Here is a 19,509-nt window from a genome sequence, read left to right as displayed (position 1 = left end):
AACGGCGTTCAATAGCAACCCCAGGGCAGGAAACTGAGTGGTTGTGGGACTGTGTGCACCTGAATCTCACAGACCTGGTTGTGAATCTGTGAAGGTAGCGGTGAGTGTCTGTTGCGCTACGGGGCTGGATAATATGCGAGTATACACCTTGTGTATAGGCGAACCTGTGTATGTATTTGTGTCTCTATGGGTCTTACAGATCTAGGTGTGTTTGTATCTGTGTGTGGCAGTGTGTACGTATCTTGTGCAGGTGAATTTGAAAACCTGTGTGTGTGTGTGTGTGTGTGTGTGTGTGTTTGTGTGTGTGTGTTCTCTCCACAGTTCTGGTTTGTGTTTGGGTATCATGGGTCCAGTATGACTGTGTGTGTTCCACTGTATGTCACTCAGTGTGTTTGTGTGTACCCACAGTGCTCATCAGTATGTGCATATTTGTAAGTCTATGCCCCTGTGTACATATTTATGTCACTGTGGGTCTCATGGATCTGGTTGGGTGAGTGTATGTAAATGAGTACAATCCCAGGAACTCTGTATTGAGTGCTCTGTCCACCCATATCTCTGCCTACCAGTCCTGAAAAGTAACAAGACAGTAGCTACATGGATGTGTCCAGACTAAAATAAGGAGGTGGATGACAGGGTACAGGTAGAATTCTGGAGCTGTGAAAGGCATTTAATTGAGAATAGGTAGTGTAAGACTCTACTAGATAAAGAGACGTCCTAGGTTACTTTCTGACTCCTTAGGGTCATCCATGGAAAATCCTGAGGGCTGATTAGCAGGGCCATGTGGAGTTCCAGAGAAATATGAGTATATATACACCATTTTAAAAAAATATTTTATTTATTTATTTGACAGACATAGATCACAAGTAGGCAGAGAGGCAGGCAGAGAGAGAGAGGAGGAAGCAGGCTCCCCACTGAGCAGAAAGCCCGATGTGGGGCTTGATCCCAGGACCCTGAGATCATGACCTGAGCCGAAGGCAGACACTTTAACCCACTGATTCACTCAGGTGCCCCTATATACCATTTTAAAAGTAGAAAGCTCATAGTGTGTACAAATGTCAACTTACTATGTTATATGCCTGGAACTAATATACTATTATATGTCAATTATTCCTCAACAAAAAATAAAAAGCACTTAAAATTGGAAGATTTTAAAGACCAAAACATACTAAAGACATTAAGGTAATGTCTTATTATATTACTGTTTGATGTTAGAACCCAAATACCTATTCCAAGTATCTGTACAGGTAGCTTGTATCAGACTAATCCTCTTGCCAGTAATGATTACAAACTTGCACAGAGGAATAGATCTCAGACAGATAATGGGCTGATGATACAGAGGCCAGAGCTTCAGGGCTTGGAGAATAGTTCTAAATTGAGAGAAAAAAATCCAGAAATTTGGGGATAGCCAAATAAGGATAAACCTCAAAATCTGCATAAAGATTCCCCTTAAATTCTTGAGTGACTCCTTAACTGCATACAATTCCCAGGATGCTTTCCTCTAAGCATCATTTGGAAGGCTAAAAAGCTGAGTGAAGAGTTCAACAGAGTCTGGTATTTAATTCTCACCAAGGAATTTATTAAATACCTGGAGATTGCCATTGGAATCCCAGGGGGTGCAGGTCTTAGGGGTTAAGATATAGCCCAATGTTAAGGGCTATGTCCTAGGACGAAGGGCAAAACCAAAATAGACCTCCCTTAGAAAAGCCTAAAGCCAAGATCTCACAGGATTATTCACTCTCAAATTTCTGATTCTCAGAAACTATGTGAAATAATAACTGTTAATTGTTTTAAGTCGCTGAGTTTGGAGTTAACTTTGTTACATGGCTATAAATGATTAATACTCCTGCCAAGGGCAGAACCAGTGTTCATCAGAAGCAACTGCCTGGATGGCAGGTGTGTTTGTATGTGTGTGTGTGTGTGTGTGTGTCTGTGTGTGTGTGTGTGTCTAAGTATGAAAGTGTGCCTCTGTGTGTGACCATCTGTGTGCACCTGTGAATGTGTGCATTCATGTGTGCCTGTGTGACTGACTGTGGGTCTCCCAGTGGTGCTGTGTGCTTCCAGGTGCTGGGTGTGGGCTCCTCCCAGTATGGTGACCAGTGCTTTGTTGACCAAGGACCAGTGAAGTCCAATGAAAGTGTCAGAAACTCATTCTCTACTCCCCTTCTCCCTGGGAGCAACTTGAGAACAAAGAAAGAGAGAGAGGAGAGAAGAAAGGAAGAAAGGAAAGAAGGAAGGAAGGGAGGAAGGAATAAAGATTGGACAAAAGGTTTAGTTATCTAAGACATGCAGGAAAGACCCAAAAAAGTGATTACCAGCCAACAATGCCTATTTTTATTTCTTCCTGATCAAAAATATCCCCGCCCATCCAGATGACTGATATAGGGAGCGCTTCTATAGAATGCCTGCCCCGCCAGAGGAACCCCCCCTTGCCTGGCCTTGCCTTTGGGAGCCAAAGGCAACCAGGCCTGGTTCCCAAGCTAATCCTCCATGGGCTGGGAATTCTGATGGGAGCGGTCAGTGTGCCCAGCTGGACTAAGGGTCCTAGAGGACTGTGGGGCCAGGACCCATTGGAGGCTCCCACAAGGAGGGCACTTGGAGAAGGAGGACCTGTACAGTGCCAGAGAGAGCAGATCAGCACAGCCCTAATTCCTGCAGGCCCCCATTTTCAGCTCTAGCCCTCAACCACCTTGACTCTACTTCCTGCCTCTGAATTCTGCAAGCCTCTCTTGAACCCCCACAGTAAACTGCGTCTGTCTTAAATTAGCCTAAGACCCAAAGAGCTCTGTGGGTGATTATCAGTAAGACGGCTCCCAACAATTCCTCCTATTTCCGTATATAGAGGCTACATCTCCCTGCAGGAGGGCGTTCTGTTGCTATAAGAAAACCACCCCAAATTCAGTGATGTAAAACAACTACCATTTTATTGTGTTCATGGATTCCATGAGCCAGGAATTAAGCTGGCGCCTGGCAGCTCATCTCTGCTCCACTGTGAGCAGACTGAGGTCTCAGCCAGGTAGACGGTCATAGTTCGAGGTGACTTCATGGTTGAGGGTTGGAATTATCTGGAGGCTTTATCACAGGCATGACTGGCACCTGGGTGGGAAAACTCAAAGATGGGGCTCAGCCTGGACTTTCAACCTGAGAATCTAATCATGGTCTCTTCATGTGGTGTGGGCTCCTCCCAGGATGGTGACCAGGTTCTGGAGAGTGTCCTGCAAGAGAGCAAGTGTCCCAAGAAGCCACACAGACTCTTATGACTCAATCTTGGGAGCCACCCAGCATCACTCCCACCATATTCTGTTGGTCAAAGCAGTCATGAACCATCCTAGATTCAAAGGGAATGATGGAATCCACCTCTCAGTGTGAGTTTTGTCAGAAAGCCTGTGGCCATTTTTAAAAACCACCACAGTTTACTCTCAGACCAAAAAGTATTTATATTCATTCTTCCCACCTGCAAAATACACTCCCCCCCCCCCTTGCAAATCCCCCACCCAAGTCTTATCCTATTATGGCACTGGGCTCAGGTTCAAGGTCCAGAATCTAAATCCGGTATCTAAATCAGGTACGGGGCAGGTAAGTTCTTCAGGTTCAGGTCTTGGTTTGACCTTGTGATTTCTCTTGATCTGAAGACCTACAAATGGAGGAGATGCATTAGCTGTACTCTACCACCCAGCATTTGTTGGAAGAACAGGCACGGGGTAAATGCAGTCAACAGTACCATTCTGATAAAGAATGGGATGTGACACTCACCATAGTGACCGAGGACCATAAGGATTCTAACATGTTGTCGTTTCTTGATTAGGGTCCAATCCTGTTCCCTGGGACTGATTCCCTGCAGCTTGGGTTCTGTCCTCTGAGTCATCCTTCCTTTGCCATAGGAAATAGCCTCTGTTCACAGCTGTTCTCTCAGCCTGCTTTCTATCCATAGAAGTTTGGGGATCCAAAAACATCTTTTCTTTTTGTTCTTTCTATGTCCCTTTAAGTCCAAACTAGTATCAGAATTACATCATTTTTGGAAAAAAAAAAAACCTTCATGGGTCTCTTATGTATCAACTAATAAATCCACTTTTTTTTTAAAATTATTTATTTATTTGACAGAGAGAGAGAGAGAGAGAAATCACAAAGTAGGCAGAGAGGCAGGCAGAGAGAGAGGGGGAAGCAGGCTCCCCGCTGAGCAGACAGCCCGATGCAGGGTTCGATCCCAGGACCCTGAGATCTTGACCTGAGCTGAAGGCAGAGGCTTAACCTACTTAATCCACTTTTTAGATAAAAGCCAAACACCTAGAAATCTCAACATGACTCCTTTTTTTAAAAAGATTTTATTTATTTGCAGAGAGATACTATAAATATATATTTAATATATTAATATTATACAATTATATGTTATATTAATATATCATTACTATATTGATATTAATATATAAATAAATATAAATATATATATATTTTAAAGATTTTATTTATTTATTTATTTGACAGAGATCACAAGTAGGCAGAGAGGCAGGCAGAGAGAGAGGAGGAAGCAGGCTCCCCACGGAGCAGAGAGCCCGACGTGGGGCTCAATCCCAGGACCCTGGGATCATGACCTGAGCCAAAGGCAGAGGCTTAACCCACTGAGCCACCCAGGGGCCCCGACGGGGAGGATATTCGAAGCACATCCTTGGGAAGGCCTTTTGTGGGATTCCAACTGAATTCTTAACAAAAGGTTTTACAGTCCACCTCGGCTCATCTGCACCATGAGACTGTGTTTTCCTGAAAGTATCCTGGATTTTTTTTTTTTAAGATTTATTTTGACAGAGGGAGACACGGCAAGAGAGGGAACATAAGTAGGGGGAGTGGGAGAGGGAGAAGCAGACTCCCCGCGGAGCAGGGAGCCCGATGTGAGGCTCTACCCCAGGACCCTGGGATCATGACCTGAGCCGAAAGCAGACACTTAATGACTACCACACCCAGGCGCCCCAATACCCTGGATTTGATCTGAGGATCTTTCTTACCTTGAGACACTTTTGATGTGGAAAAACTGGCCGGGACACTTATGTCTCCTCCTAATGGCTACTTGAAAACCAAGTAGCTCCTTTACCAACTCTCTCCTCTCTCCTTTTATTGTGCACAGCTAGAAGCCAGGCAGCACCTCCAACACTTCCTGAAAACTGCCTTACCCAGATCCATGAGTTCATTTTATGAACTCATTTTATTTTATTTCATTTTATATAAAACGATATATTTACTATTTTCCACTTTGCCAAGGTGACAGTTTTCCTACATGTCCTACTGCTACATAATAAAGATTGGTTTTCCTCCAGCTTCCAATTACACATTCTTTGCTTTCCTTCAAGGTCCACCATGCTTCTGCCTCCTGCTCAATCCCCAGCTTAATGTCACATGTTCTCTGTCTCATGCGTTAAGAGAGCACTCTGCTTGCAGATACCAAATCCTGTTCTGCTTACTTGTGCTACAGTGACACTCCACCCTCAATTTCTTGGTGTAAAACTGTCAATGAAGGAGACTTATGCATTCTTTGGGTCAGGAATTTGGACCGAGCATAGGAGGGCTGGCTTGTCTCCACCCACAACTCCTGGAGTTTCAGTAAGCATGACTCAGATGGCTGCAGCGACTCAAGCAAAGAAGGAGGGGAGGGCTGGAGGCTTCCTCACTCATGTAGCTGAAGTCTGGGATGGGATGCCTCAATGGCTGGGTTCAGCTGGAATTCCCTATTGAGAATTTATGCATGATCTCTTCCTGGGCTTGTGCTTCTCACAGCGTGAGAGGGAATAACATGACAGGAAGCATCGGAACATTGGAACAGAGAACATTCTTTTTTTTTTTTTTTTAAAGATTTTACTTATTTATTTGACAGACAGATCACAAGTAGATAGAGAGGCAGGCAGAGAGAGAGAGAGAGAGAGAGAGAGAGAGAGGAGGAGGAAGCAGGCTCCCTGCTAAGCAGAGAGCCCGATGCGGGGCTCGATCCCAGGACCCTGGGATCATGACCTGAGCCAAAGGCAGAGGCTTTAACCCACTGAGCCACCCAGGCGCCCCGGGACAGAGAACATTCTAAGAGAACAGGGCAGAAGGTGCATGGCACCTTCAAAATCACATAGTATCCCTTTCACTATATCTATGCACTGAAGCCCTCCAGATGCAAAAGGAGGGCACAGAGACTCCAACTTTCAAAGGGAATGGTCTCAAAGAATTTGTAGCCATTTTTAAACTTCCACACAGGTGAAGGCTATGTCCTCTTCTACTGAACCTGTGTTGGCTTTGTGACTTCCTTTGATCAACAAAATGTTCAGCTCTAAATTCAGAGTGCAGGGTATATTGCTCAAGACCACATATTAAAGAGAGGCCGGTGGAGGAGAACTAAGAGTCCTAGCCAATAACTAGTCCAGGCCCCAACATATGCATGAGATGACTTAGACCTTCTATCTCTACCCACCTGTTGGCTGAATGCAGCCAAACCATTCCTGCTGAGGCCTGCTCAAATTTCGGACCCACAGATTCATAGGTTAAAAAAAAAAATGCCATCTCTTTTCAGCCACTAATGTTTGGATAATTCAAATAGTGTAGCATCATTTGGTATTATGTTTTCTCTATTTTGATTTCTAAATCATCTCAATAAATTCTAGAAAAGAATTTGATAAAATGGAACATCCAATCCTGATTTTAAAAGACTGGTTTGTAGGGGTGCCTGGGTGGCTCAGTTGGTTGATCTCGCTCTTGATTTTGGCTCAGGTGCCCTGAGATCAGCCTGGGTTGGGCTCTGTGCTCAGTGCAAGTCTGCTTGGGATTCTCTCACTCTCCTTCTGCCCCACCCCGTTTGTACTCTCCCTCTCTAAAAAAAAGGAAAAAAAAAAAAGACTACCTCTTAGTAAGCCAGGCATTGAAGGATGCTTCATTAACTTGAGAAAGAATATCTATTTTTTTTGAGAGGGGTGGGAGGGGCAGAGGGAGAGGGAGAGAGAATCTTAAGCAGGCTCCATGCCTAGCACTTGAGCCCGACTTGGGGCTCAATCTCACAACCCTGAGATCATGACCTGACCCCAAATCAAGAATCAGATGCTTATGGGGCATCTGGGTGGCTCAGTTGGTTAAGCATATGCATTCGACTCAGGTCATGATCCCAGGTTCCTGGGATCAAGGCCCGTATCGGGCTCCCACTCAGAGGGGAGGCCGCTTCTCCCTCTGCCCCTCCCCCTGCCCATGCACTTTCTCTCTCTCTCTCAAATAAATAAATAGAAATCTTAAAAAAAAAAAAAGAGTCAGACCCTTAACCAACTGAGTTACCTAGGCACCCCAAGAATATCTATTTTAAACCAACAGCTGGGGGCGCCTGGGCGGCTCAGTCATTAAGCATCTGCCTTTGTCTCAGGTTATGATCCCAGGATACTGGGATCGAGCCCCACATTGGGCTCTCTGCTCAGTGGAGAGCCTACTTCTCCCTCTCCCTCTCCTGCTCCCCCTGCTTGTGTTCTCTCTCTTGCTGTCTCTCTCTGTCAAATAAATAAATAAAATCTTAAAAAAAATAAGGAGCTTAAAAAAAACCCAGCAGATAGTATTATCCTAATGCTAAAACACTAGAGGAATTTCCATGAAAGCTGTAAATTAGAAAATCTGGATAAAATCCTTATCATTTTCTATTATTTGGAAGTTTCAAATGCCCACAATAAAACTCAAACACAACAATGAAGTTTAATGTTGGGAAAGAAGGAAGCAGAATTATGCTTTCAAATATGTGACTATGTAACTAGAAAATCCAAGATGATGATCTTAAAATGATTACATATAGATAATTTTAAAAAAATTATTTGTATATTTTTTAAGATTTTATTTATTTATTTGACAGACAGATCACAAGTAGAGAGGCAGGCAGAGAGAGAGAAGGAAGCAGGCTCCCCACGGAGGAGAGCCCGACATGGGGCTGGATCCCAGGACCCTGGGATCATGACCCCAGCTGAAGGTAGAGGCTTTAACCCACTGAGCCACCCAGGTGCCCCTAGTTGGATAACTCTTGAGTTTGCCAGTTAGTAAAGAAATACCTAAAGCAACAGGTTTTTTAAAATATATATATTCCAGCAATGCCTGTTGTAAAACATTGCAGAAAAGTATTTTCATTTGCGATAGCACCAAAAATGTAAAAAACAACAACAAAAAACATAACTCTATTAGTACTCTACTAACGTGTAACAAATCATGCCAAAAGCTTAGCAGCTCAAGGTGACGATTCATTATTTCTGACAAAATTGTGGTAGACCGTGCAGGTCTCTGTTCTACATGACGTCAGCTCGCAGATTCTGGGGCTTCTGCTGGGCTGGAACCTCCAAGATGGCGCATCCACGTTACTAGTGATTGATGCTGCTGTCAGCTTGCAGTTCCGCGGAGACTGTGGGCAGGCCGCTCATCACCTCAGAGCTTCTCCAGGAGGCAGGGCTCCTCGCAAGATGGCTGGTTTCCAAGAGGGGGCGCCAAAGAGCGAGCATTCCAAAAGACTCGCAAGTCCTCTGAAAACCTAATCTCTGAAGTCCAGAAACAATACTTCCACCGCACTCTATTGGTCAAGTGAGTCCAAAGACAGCAAGAAAAACAGCGATAACAGGAGGAGTGAAAAAAACATCTTCAGACATCTTTATCACACAAAGAAATAGAAATCTTAACCAAAAAATGAGCAAGACCTATAGGAAAAAACTACAAAACCTTACTAACAAACTTTCAAGAGAACCCAAATAAACAGTAGAAATAAATATGTAGAAAAGGTCATCATTCTTCCTAATTTAAAATTTAATATAAAGCAATTCCAATAAAATTCATAGGAATATTTTTGTCATGATGCATAATTTGATTCTAAAATTTTTGAGAAGAATAAGTGAAAAGAGTATGGTGGTATTTTAATTCATAAAAGATAGTGGTGGATGGGTGCATAGATTGGTGAACAGACAGGAAGAATTTCTCAAACAGAACATAAATGAGGAGTGTTAAATTTTCAGGGTAAAACTCTGTATCTGACATTATAAGCACACACAGAGGGGCACCTGGGTGGCTCAGTGGGTTAAGGCCTCTGCCTTCGGCTCAGGTCATGATCTCAGGGTCCTGGGATCGAGCCCTGCATTGGGCTCTCTGCTCAGCGGGGAACCTGCTTCCCTTCCTTTCTCTCTGCCTGCCTCTCTCCCTACTTGTGATCTCTGTCAAATAAATAAATAAAATCTTTAAAAACGCTAAAAAAAAAAAGCACACAGATGAAAAAGTTAGATGGACAAATGAAAATATATATGTTAAATGGACAAATGACAAATATTTATGTTACCTTTATTTTTTAAAGATTTTATTTATTTATGACAGAGAGACATAGAGAGGGAACAAAATCACAGGGGAGCTGGAGAGGGAGAAGCAGGATCCCTGCTGAGCGGGAAGCACGATGCAGGGGTCCATCCCAGGATGCTGGGATCATGCCCTGAGCCAGGGTCAGATGCTTAACAGGGAGCCACCCAGGCACCTCTATTTATGTTATCTTCAGATGAAACAGGAATTTCTTGAATTAAAGACTCTTTTGAACTTAAAATGTATGTGGATCTAAAAGAACCATACAGAAATTTAAAAGTCAAATGATAAACTGGGGAATATCACAGCACAGGAGAAAAGATTAGTATCCTGAACCTGTGAAGAACTCCTAACTCAGCAAGAAAAGGGCACAGAACAAGGACCCGCCAAACACCTGTGATGTGCATGGCAGACACGAGTTGGTCAACTGTCTGTCTTCATGTGCTTAGCTTCTTGCCTGGGAGAGACAACAAATAAACACAAACAAATATAACAATTTAATGTCAGGTCATAGTAAGTGCTATCAAGGAAAGAAAAACAAGGTAAGGGGAACTTAAGAGAGGAACTAAACAGAGTTGATGGAGGGAGGCGGCGTTAGTCAGGGTGGGCAAAGCGGAGGCCTGAATACAATGAAGGAGAGGGATGCAGATACTCAGAGGACGAGGGTGGCATGTTCTAGGAAAAGAAGGCCAGTCTGGCAAGGCAGACAGAGACTGAAGAGGTAAACAGAGTCCAATTATATAATCTTTCAATTTGGCCTATAAGCCATTCTTTTGTCATTTCCTACTCTTAGTAAATGTAATTTCTTTTTTTTTTTAAAGATTCTATTTATTTATTTGACAGAGAAAGGGACAGTGAGAGAGGGAACACAAGCACAGGGAGTGGGAGATGGAGAAGCAGGCTTCCCGACAAGCAGGGAGCCCGATGCGGGGCTCAATCCCAGGACCCTGGGATCATGACCTGAGCCGAAGGCAGATGCTTAATGCCATCCAGGGGTCCCTAAATGTAATTTCTAGTGACAGCCTTAGGACATTCTAGTATGTGTATGTCCGAAGGTTTAATACATATATTAACCACTCTCTTACAGTTAGACGTGCTGTTAGATCCAATTTTGAACTACCGTAAATAGGGCTCCGATGAATAGCTTTTGCATAAATCATTTTTGCGTTTCAGAGAAACACTTTTTGGGCAGAGAATATCGGTTTATTTGACCCTTTTACAACACTCTCACTAATGCCCCATAATCGTGTTTGATATCCACTCAAATTGTCCCTTTTGTGAATTCTGCTCACATTGTGAATTGCCCATTTATCTACTGGTGATTTTTCTTACTAAATTTTATTTTAAGTTTTTATTTTAATTCCAGTTAGTTAATGTACAGTGTTATATTAGTTTCAAGTGTACAATATAGTGAATCAACAGTTCTATACATCACCCGGTACTCATCACAACAAGGGCACTCCTTAACCCCCATCACCTGTTTAACCCATTCCCCCCAAACACCCCCCGCCCCCGTAACCATCAGTTTGTTCTCTATAGCTAAGAGTCTGTTTCTTGGTTTGTCTTTCTTTTTCCCCTTTGTTCATTTGTTTTGTTTCTTAAATTCCACATATGAATGAAATCATATGGTATTTGTCTTTCTCTGACTTATTTTGCTTATCATAATATTCTCCAGCTACATCCATGTCATTGCAAATGGCTGAATAATATCCCATTGTGTATATATACTACGTCTTCTTTAACCATTCACCAATCCATGGACACTTGGGCTGCTTCCATATCTTGGCTATTGTAAATAATGCTGCTATAAACAGAGGGTTGCATGTATCTGTTGAATTAATGTTTTTGTATTCTTTGAGTAAATACCCAGTAACAGGATTGCTGGATCATAGGGTAATTCTTTTTTTTTTTTTTAACAGAATGTGTATCTTTTTTTTTAAGATTTTATTTATTTATTTGACAGACAGAAATCACAAGTAGGCAGAGAAGCAAGCAGAGAGAGAGAGAGAGAGGGAAGCAGGCTCCTTGCTGAGCACAGAGCCCGATGCAGGGCTCGATCCCAGGACCCTGAGATCACGACCTGAGCCAAACGCAGAGGCTTAACCCACTGAGCCACCCAGGTGCCCAGGGTAATTCTATTTTTAACTTTTCTGAGGAACCTCCATACCATTCTCCACAGGGGCTGCACCAGTTTGCATTCTCCACATCCTTACCAACACCTGTTTTTTCCTGAGTTTTTGATTTTAGCCATTCTGAATCTTGATTTCAGCTCAGGTCATGATCTCAGGGTGGTGGGATAGAGCCCTGCATTGGGCTCTGTGCTCAGCAGGGAGTCTACTTGAGATTCTCTCCCTTTCCCTCTGTTCCTCCCTCAACTCACATGCTTTCTCTAAAATAAATAAATGATATTTAAAAAATAAAGTCTATTTTGTCTGATATAAGTATTGCTATTCCAGCTTTCTTCTGATATCCATTTGTATGATAAATATTTCTCCATCCCCTCACTTTCAATCTGCAGGTGACTTCAGGTCTAAAATGGGTCTCTTGTAAGCAGCATATAGATGGACCTTGGTTTTTTATCCATTCTGTCACCCTGTGTTTTTTTTTTTATTGGAGTATTTAGTCCACTTACATTCAAAGTTATTATTGATAGATATATATATATGTTGCCATTATTTTACCTGTTTTGTGGCTATTTCTGAAGATTTTCTCTAATCATTTCTTGTCATTCTCTCTTTCATGGTTTGCTCATTTTCTTTAGTTATATATTTGGATTTCTTTCTCTTTATTCTTTGCATATTTTTAGTGGGTTTTGATTTGTGGTTACCATTAGTTTTGTATATAACATTTTCTGCATATAACAGTCTATATTAAACTGCTGTTCATTTGAGTGAAAATCCATTCTTTACTCTTCTCTTCCCCACATTTTAGGTATATGGTGTCATGTTTTACATCCTTTTATTTTGTGAGTTCCTCGACTGGCTCCCTTCTGACTTGGAAAGTTTCTGCTGAAAAATTCCCTGATAGCCTTATGGCATTTCCCTTGTATGTAACTGTCTTCTTCTTTCATCTTGCTGCTTTAAAATTTTTTCTTTATGAGTATATTTTGCCCTTTTATTTATAATATCTCTTGGTGTGGATCTGCTTTTGCTGATATTGTTGGGGGTTCTCTGTGCATCCAGGATCTGGATATGTTTCCTTCCTTAATTAGGGAATATTTTAGGTATTATCTCTTCAAATAAATTTTCTGCCCCCTTTTCTCTCTCTTCTTCTGGGACTCCTCTAATGTGAATGTTGTTATACTTGATGGAGTCATTGAGCCATTGAGTTCTTTAAGACTATTCTTGTTTTGCATAATTCTCCTTTCTTTTATTCAGCTTCATTATCTTCCGTTACTCTGTCTTCTAGGTGATTAAGTCCTTTCTCTGCTTCTCCCAGCCTGTTGTTCATGCCTTCAGATGTGTTTCTTAGGGGTGCCTGGGTGGCTCAGTGGGTTAAGCCTCTGCCTTCTGCTCAGGTCATGATCCCAGGGTCCTGGGATTGAATCTCACATCGGGCTCCTTGTCCAGCAGGGAGCCTGCTTCTCTCTCTGCCTCTGCCTGCCACTCTGCCTGCTTGTGCTCTCTCTCTGACAAATAAATAAATAAAATCTCTAAAAAAAATCTTTAAAAAATGTGTTTCTTTTTTCATTTATTGAGCCCTTTATTTCTGCTATGTTATTCCTTAACTCTATGTTAAGGGTCTCACTGGTGTCTTACACTCTTTTTTTTTCCAAGTCCAGTGAATATCTTTATAATCATTACTCTAAATTTTCTATCAGGCATGTTACTTATGTCTGTTTCACATAAATCTCTGGTCCTGTTCTTGTCCTATTCTTTCATTTGGGACTAATTCTTCTGTCTTTCTTTTGTCTAACCTCTGTGCCTGTTTCTCTGTGTTAGGAAAGTCAGTTATATCTACTGTTCTTGAGGGCAATGTCTTTTTTTTTTTAGATTATTTTTTATTTATTTGACACAGAGAGAGAGAGACAGCAAGAGAGGGAACACAAGAAGAGGGAGAGGTCTTGTAGTACCCTGCTGTGTAATGAAGAAGAGGCCCTGTAGTGCCCTGCTGTGTAATGTCCCCTGTTCTCCAGGGTCTGGCACTTTAGGCAGTATCTCCAATGTGTGCTGTGTGTGCTCTGCTCTTTTTCCCTGGCCAATTTTTCCTTCAGCCAGTCATCTACAGAGATTCTCTTTGCCTGTTGTAGGCAGTGTTTTGTCCCTGGCCTGAATATGGTGCATTTAACTAGGTGTGCTCTGCTCTGCTTATGCTGGTCTATTGCCACTGCCACCAGAACCAAGACCTTACAAAACTCCCTGGTTGGGAATGGTGTAGACAGGGGTTTGGGCCAGTCTTCTGGTGGAGGGGGCCCACCAAACTGGGACTGAGGCAAACATGACTGGGAAGCATGATTCCACTTGGGGGGGGGCAGGGCTTGGTGTAAGTAAGTTAGGTAGCAAGTGTTGGTGATGCACTGGTTCCTGCAGGTAGCCCTGTGTTTACGTTGAGAGGCAGGGGAGGGAACTGGTGTGGGACAGTTCCTTTGTTCCAAGAGGGGTCTCTCTATGAACATTGCCTCTCTGGGACACATTCTGAGATGAGCAACCAACCTTCCCACTGTGTGCCCCAGGTGCCCTTCCAATCACTGTTTCCATGCTGTATATCTGTGGGTTGTCTGCTTGCCTTCTCCCCAAGAGCAGTGCAATGCCTTCAAGAGTCTAACCCAGCCAAGCCCATTGATCTTTAAAACTCCAAACTTTAAGTCCCACTGCTTGCTAGAAGTAATGAAATTCAGCCCCTCTAGCTTTCCAAGCCAATTGTTATGGGGATTCATTTCCCCACTGCGTTCCCATGTGCTAGTCTCTCTTCCATCCTTCTCCATGACCACACTTCCCTCCCCACCACGGAGTCATGATCTGTTCTTCTCCCAAACCATGCCTGTGGACTTCTTGCCTTCTTCAATGTGGCCTCTTCTCCACCTTTAGTTGTGGAGTTTGTTCTGCCAGACTTCTTGTTGATTTCTGGGGGTATTTAGGATGACTTGGTAGTTATCCAATTGTATTTGTGGGATGAGGTGAGCCTAGAGTCCTCCTACTCTACCACCATTTTCCCTCACTACTTTCTTATCAAATTTTAGAAGCACTTTCATAGTAAAATGATAAGCCCTATGTCATACTGTTTGGAAAAGACTATATTCGCCCTTTAATTTATGGCCAAAAGGAAGTGACAATATGCATCCAGTGCCTGGAAGATGTGGGCTTAGTGAAATCTTATCCATTAGCTATTCATTTATTCAGGACACGTGGCAATCTGATTTATGGTGATGTACACCCTCAGGGCCCAGCCACCTGTGCCTGTGATGTCAACAAGTCACTAAGAATCTATGTATCTGGGCTAATCATCTCTGACATGGACAAGATGAAGCACTCCAGCTATGGATTGTGTGCTTGTGTCCTCTCCAAAAGTCATATGTCGAAGGCCTAGCCAACAGTGTGAGGCATTTGATAGTGGGGTCCTTGGGAGATAATTAGGTTTAGAAGAAATCATGGGTTGGGGTTCTATCATGGGATTAGTGCCCTTATTAGAAGAGGAAGGAACATCAAAGCTTTCTCTTTTTCCAACATGTGAGGACATGGCACAAAGGCAGCTGTCTGCAGGCCAGAAAGAGCTCTTTCACCAGAATCTGACTGCGCTGGCATCCTGATCCTGGACTTCCAGCCTCCAAGTCTGTAAGAAAAAGCAATTTCTGTTGTTTAAGCCACACAATCTGTGTTATTTTGTTAGGGCTGCCTGAGATGACTGATGCAACTCTACTAGGGGTTCACCATGGGTCATGCTTAACTCTTTGGGGGAATTCATTTGTTACTCATACCAAAAAAATGAAACTTTTCAAGTGTCCTCAGCTGAGTAGCTAAAGTATCAGGAGACTCACGCAGAGCAAAGCCTGAAAGCACCACTGGAAAGCATCCAGAGCACTAAGTGTCATTAGCTTTCCTGCATGGCCAGGAAACTACTTCAGGGATATTTCAAAATAAAGAGAATTTCAGGCATTTTGAACAATGTAAATAACCCAGGATTTAGCACAGACCCTTTAATGTTGGCTATTTGGAAGGATACCGCCCATTTGGCTGCATAAAATCCAGGGTATGAGTTAAGAAAATTGGTCTTACCAATTTCTCTTATCATGTAACTCATAGTCATTAATTTTTAAAAGCTGATAAAGGAAAAACAACCATGTTATAGAAATAGTTGCAGTATGTTACTTTTAAGATAAAAGTCAGGGGTGCCTGGGTGGCTCAGTTGGTTAAGTGACTGCCTTCAGCTCAGGACATGATCCTGGGTTCCTGGGATTGAGTCCCACATGGGGCTCCTGCTCTGTGGGGAGCCTGTGTCTCCCTCTTGCTCTACTGCTCCTACTCCTTGTTCTTTCTATCTGTCAAATAAATAAATAAAATCTTAGGAAAAAAAAGACAAAAGTCCTCTGATGAGTAAGAGAACTGTTTTACCTGAATGTAGATGTAAGGGTTTTGATTTTATTAAATAACAAGTAATAAGAAAACCAATAAGGGCAATAAAGGAATCTTAGCTATTAAGTCTCATTAAATTTGCATAATGATCTCTTGGAGCTGCACTTGCTAATACTGACCTGATTAGCTAAAAAAAAAAAAAAAAAAAAAAAAAAGACAGAAACTCATCCCATCCCAAACAGCTGGAAAAGAGGAAGTTTTATTTTTATTATTTTTAAAAGACTTATTTATTTATTTATTTATTTATTTATTTATGAGAAAAGGAGAGAGAGAAGGAGCAGGGGGAGGCACAAAAGGAAAGGGAGAAGCAGGCTCCCCACTAAGCTGGGAGCCCGAAGTTGGGCTCTATCCTGGGACTCCAGGATCACGACCTGAGCTGAAAGCACACACTTAACCAACTGAGCCACCCAGGTGCCTCAGATGTTTGATTTTTAATTCCTGTGTTTGTTAAACATAATAGCAAACATTTAAAAACAGAAGAGGCAATTCCAGATGTATCAAATCAAAGGGACACATAAAATTTTCAAAGAAAAATATTTGAATTAAATTGTCTCAAAAAATCCCTTCTCCAATTTTTGCAGCATAATTTGGGAATTATTGAATAGAAAAGGACCTAATGTAATACACTGTAATTTTGAGGAAAATTCAAGACAATTGGATTGATCACTGTAGTGCCTAGAGTAATTAATTTTAGATTAATGTTAGAGAGGTATATGGTATAGGTCTCTGACATGCCAGTTTTAATATTTACCAAATTCAAAGTTACTTCTGTAAAAAGTTGGGCATCAGATTTGTAACATTAAACTAACTCCTCCTTTGTAATGTTGTTTCTAGATAATATCAAGGTACAAATACATTATTTTTACATTTTTCTAGAAAGTTAATTACAAGTATTGGGAGAAAGGGCTCTCTTTATTGACTAATTTTGTGGTGAAAATATGCTATTTGTACCTTCTTCCAGTGTTTATTACCTAATATTTAGTAAGAGATAAAAATTCACTATAATATTTTATAAATTTATAGAAAGAGATAATGTCATGTAAATAACATACTATGGCTAAAGTATTTCTCATGATTGTTATTCATGGAATATCTCTCTTGAACTGATCTTTCACTGATGTTGAAAAGTTTGCATTGTAGCTGAAATATTTTTCATGTTAAATGTATTTATTGAATTTCTCTTGTCTGAATTTCTTTATGTTTGGCACATTAAGACTTTTTTCTCTTATGAGTCCTTTTTTCCCCTTTTAAAAAATTTAAATTCAATTAGCTAACATAGTACATCATTAGATTTGATGTAGTGTTCCATGATTCATTAGTTGCTTATGACACCCAGTACTCATCATATCACGTGCCTTCCTTAATGCCCATCACCCAGTTATCCCATTCCCCATCTTCCTCTTTTATGAATCCTTGATGTTGAATAAGGTAGCACTTAATGATGAAGTCTTTCCCATATTTCATACATTCATAGGGTCCCCCCAACCCTGGGTATGCATCCTCTGATGTTGAGTCACATATGCGATCTGACCAAAGAATTTACAACAGTCATTACACTTCTAGGTTTTCTCTTCAGTATGAGTTCTCTCGTGTTGATTAAGATGTATACTTCTACTAAAAGATTTACCACTTATTACATATTGCATTTATAAGGTTTTTCTTGGTATGAATTCTTGGTGTTGAGTAAGATGTGTATTCCATCAGAAAATTTTCCCACATTCATTATATTCAAAGGGTTTTTCTCCAGTATGGATCCTCTTAAGTTGAGGATGCTATGACCTATGTTTATAGGCTTAGTTGTATTCAGTACATTCATAGGATTTCTCTCCTACATTTATTCTCAGATATAAAATAAGCTGAATGCTCTGAGTAAAGGTTTTCCTATATTTTTTATATTCAAATAGTTTTTCTCCACTATGAATCCTCTTATGTTGAATAAAGGATGATCTACAATTATAGACTTTGCCACATTTAGGGCACTGATAGAGTTTTACCCCAGTATGAGCTCTGGGATGCAAAGTGAGATATGTACTTTAGTTAAGAGTCTTCCCACACTGATTATATTAATAAGCTTTCAGGGTGCCTGGGTGACTCAGTTGGTTATACATCTGACTCTTGATTTTGGCTCAGGTCATGATCTCAGGGTCATGAGATCAAGCCCCACCATGCCTAGCATGGAGCCTACTTAAGACTCTCTCTCTTCCTTTCCCTTAGCGCCCCCTGCCATTTTCATCCAAGTGTGCACACTCTCTCTTTAATAATAATAATAGCCTTTCACTTCTGTGTGAATCTGATGGCACATGATGTAAGTACTTTGACTATAAGTTTTTTCACATTCATTACATTCATAGGGTTTCTCCCCAGTAGGACTCACTGAAGTAGGATGAGAGATAAGTCCCAGCTGAATGATGTTCATTTACATTATACTCATATAGTGTCTCTCTGAATGTGTGTTAATAAGGTGTGATCCCTATGAATGATCTCCCACAATTTCTGCATTTGTAGAACTTTTTTCCAATGCAAATTCTCTGATGTTAATTAGGTATAAAGGTATGACTAAAGAAAGGCCTTCTCACATTCTTTAACTTTAATTCTTTAAGATTTCACACCTACACCTGAAACTAATGTAACGTCATGTGTTGACTAGACTAAAAAAATTAAAACAAAAAAAATGAAAACAAAACAGTAACTCAAAAAGATGTACACACCCCTATGTTTATTGCAGCATTGTTTACAATAGCCAAGACATGGAAACAACGATGAATGGATGAAGGAAATATATATATATATATATATATATATATTACATATATATATGATGCAATATTACTCAGCCATCAAAAAGAATGAGATCTTGCCATTTGAGACAACATGGATGGACCTAGAGAGTAGTAAGCTAAGTGAAATAAATCAGACAAAGAGATATAAATACCATATGATTTCATCTATATGTAGAACTTAAAAACAAAACAAAGAAAAAAGAACAGAAATAGACTCATAAATATAAAAAATAAAGTGGTGGTTCCTAGAGAGATGGGAGGTAGGAGGATGGGCAAAGTAGGTAAACAGGATTAAGACGTGCAAACTTCCGGCTATGAAATAAATAAGTCATGGAGATGAAAAGTACAACATAGAGAATATAGTCAGTAATACTGTAATAACATGGTTAAGACAGATTGGACTACATTTATTGTGAGCACTGAGTAATGTATAGAATTGTGGGGTCCATACATCTGAAACCAATGTAATACTATATGTTAATTATACTTCAATAACAAAATACATACATACATAAGTATATGTATATACATAGGTGTACTATCACTGAATGTCTGTCTACCTATATTCATTGCAACTGTAGACTTTGTCTCCGCTATGAGACAGTATGTCTCTGAAGTTCCAATATGTCTCTGAATTTGAGTAAGATATGTGATGCAGCTGAGGTGTTTTCCACATTTGTTATATTTGTAAGGCTTTTCACTTCTATAGCTTCTCTTTTGATTAATTAGGTTCTGAGTTGTGTGAAGTTATTCTGTCATGTTACAGTTAAGCACTATGTAACCTTCAGGAATATGCTCCCCTGAAATAAGGTTTGGGTTCAGACTAAAGTCTCCCCCAAAGTCATTAC

The sequence above is a fragment of the Lontra canadensis genome, unplaced genomic scaffold (genome assembly GCF_010015895.1).
Source record: "Lontra canadensis isolate GAN:19392208 unplaced genomic scaffold, GSC_riverotter_1.0 scaffold57, whole genome shotgun sequence".
Taxonomy (NCBI): Eukaryota; Metazoa; Chordata; class Mammalia; order Carnivora; family Mustelidae; genus Lontra; species Lontra canadensis.
This window is presented reverse-complemented; position numbering follows the sequence as displayed.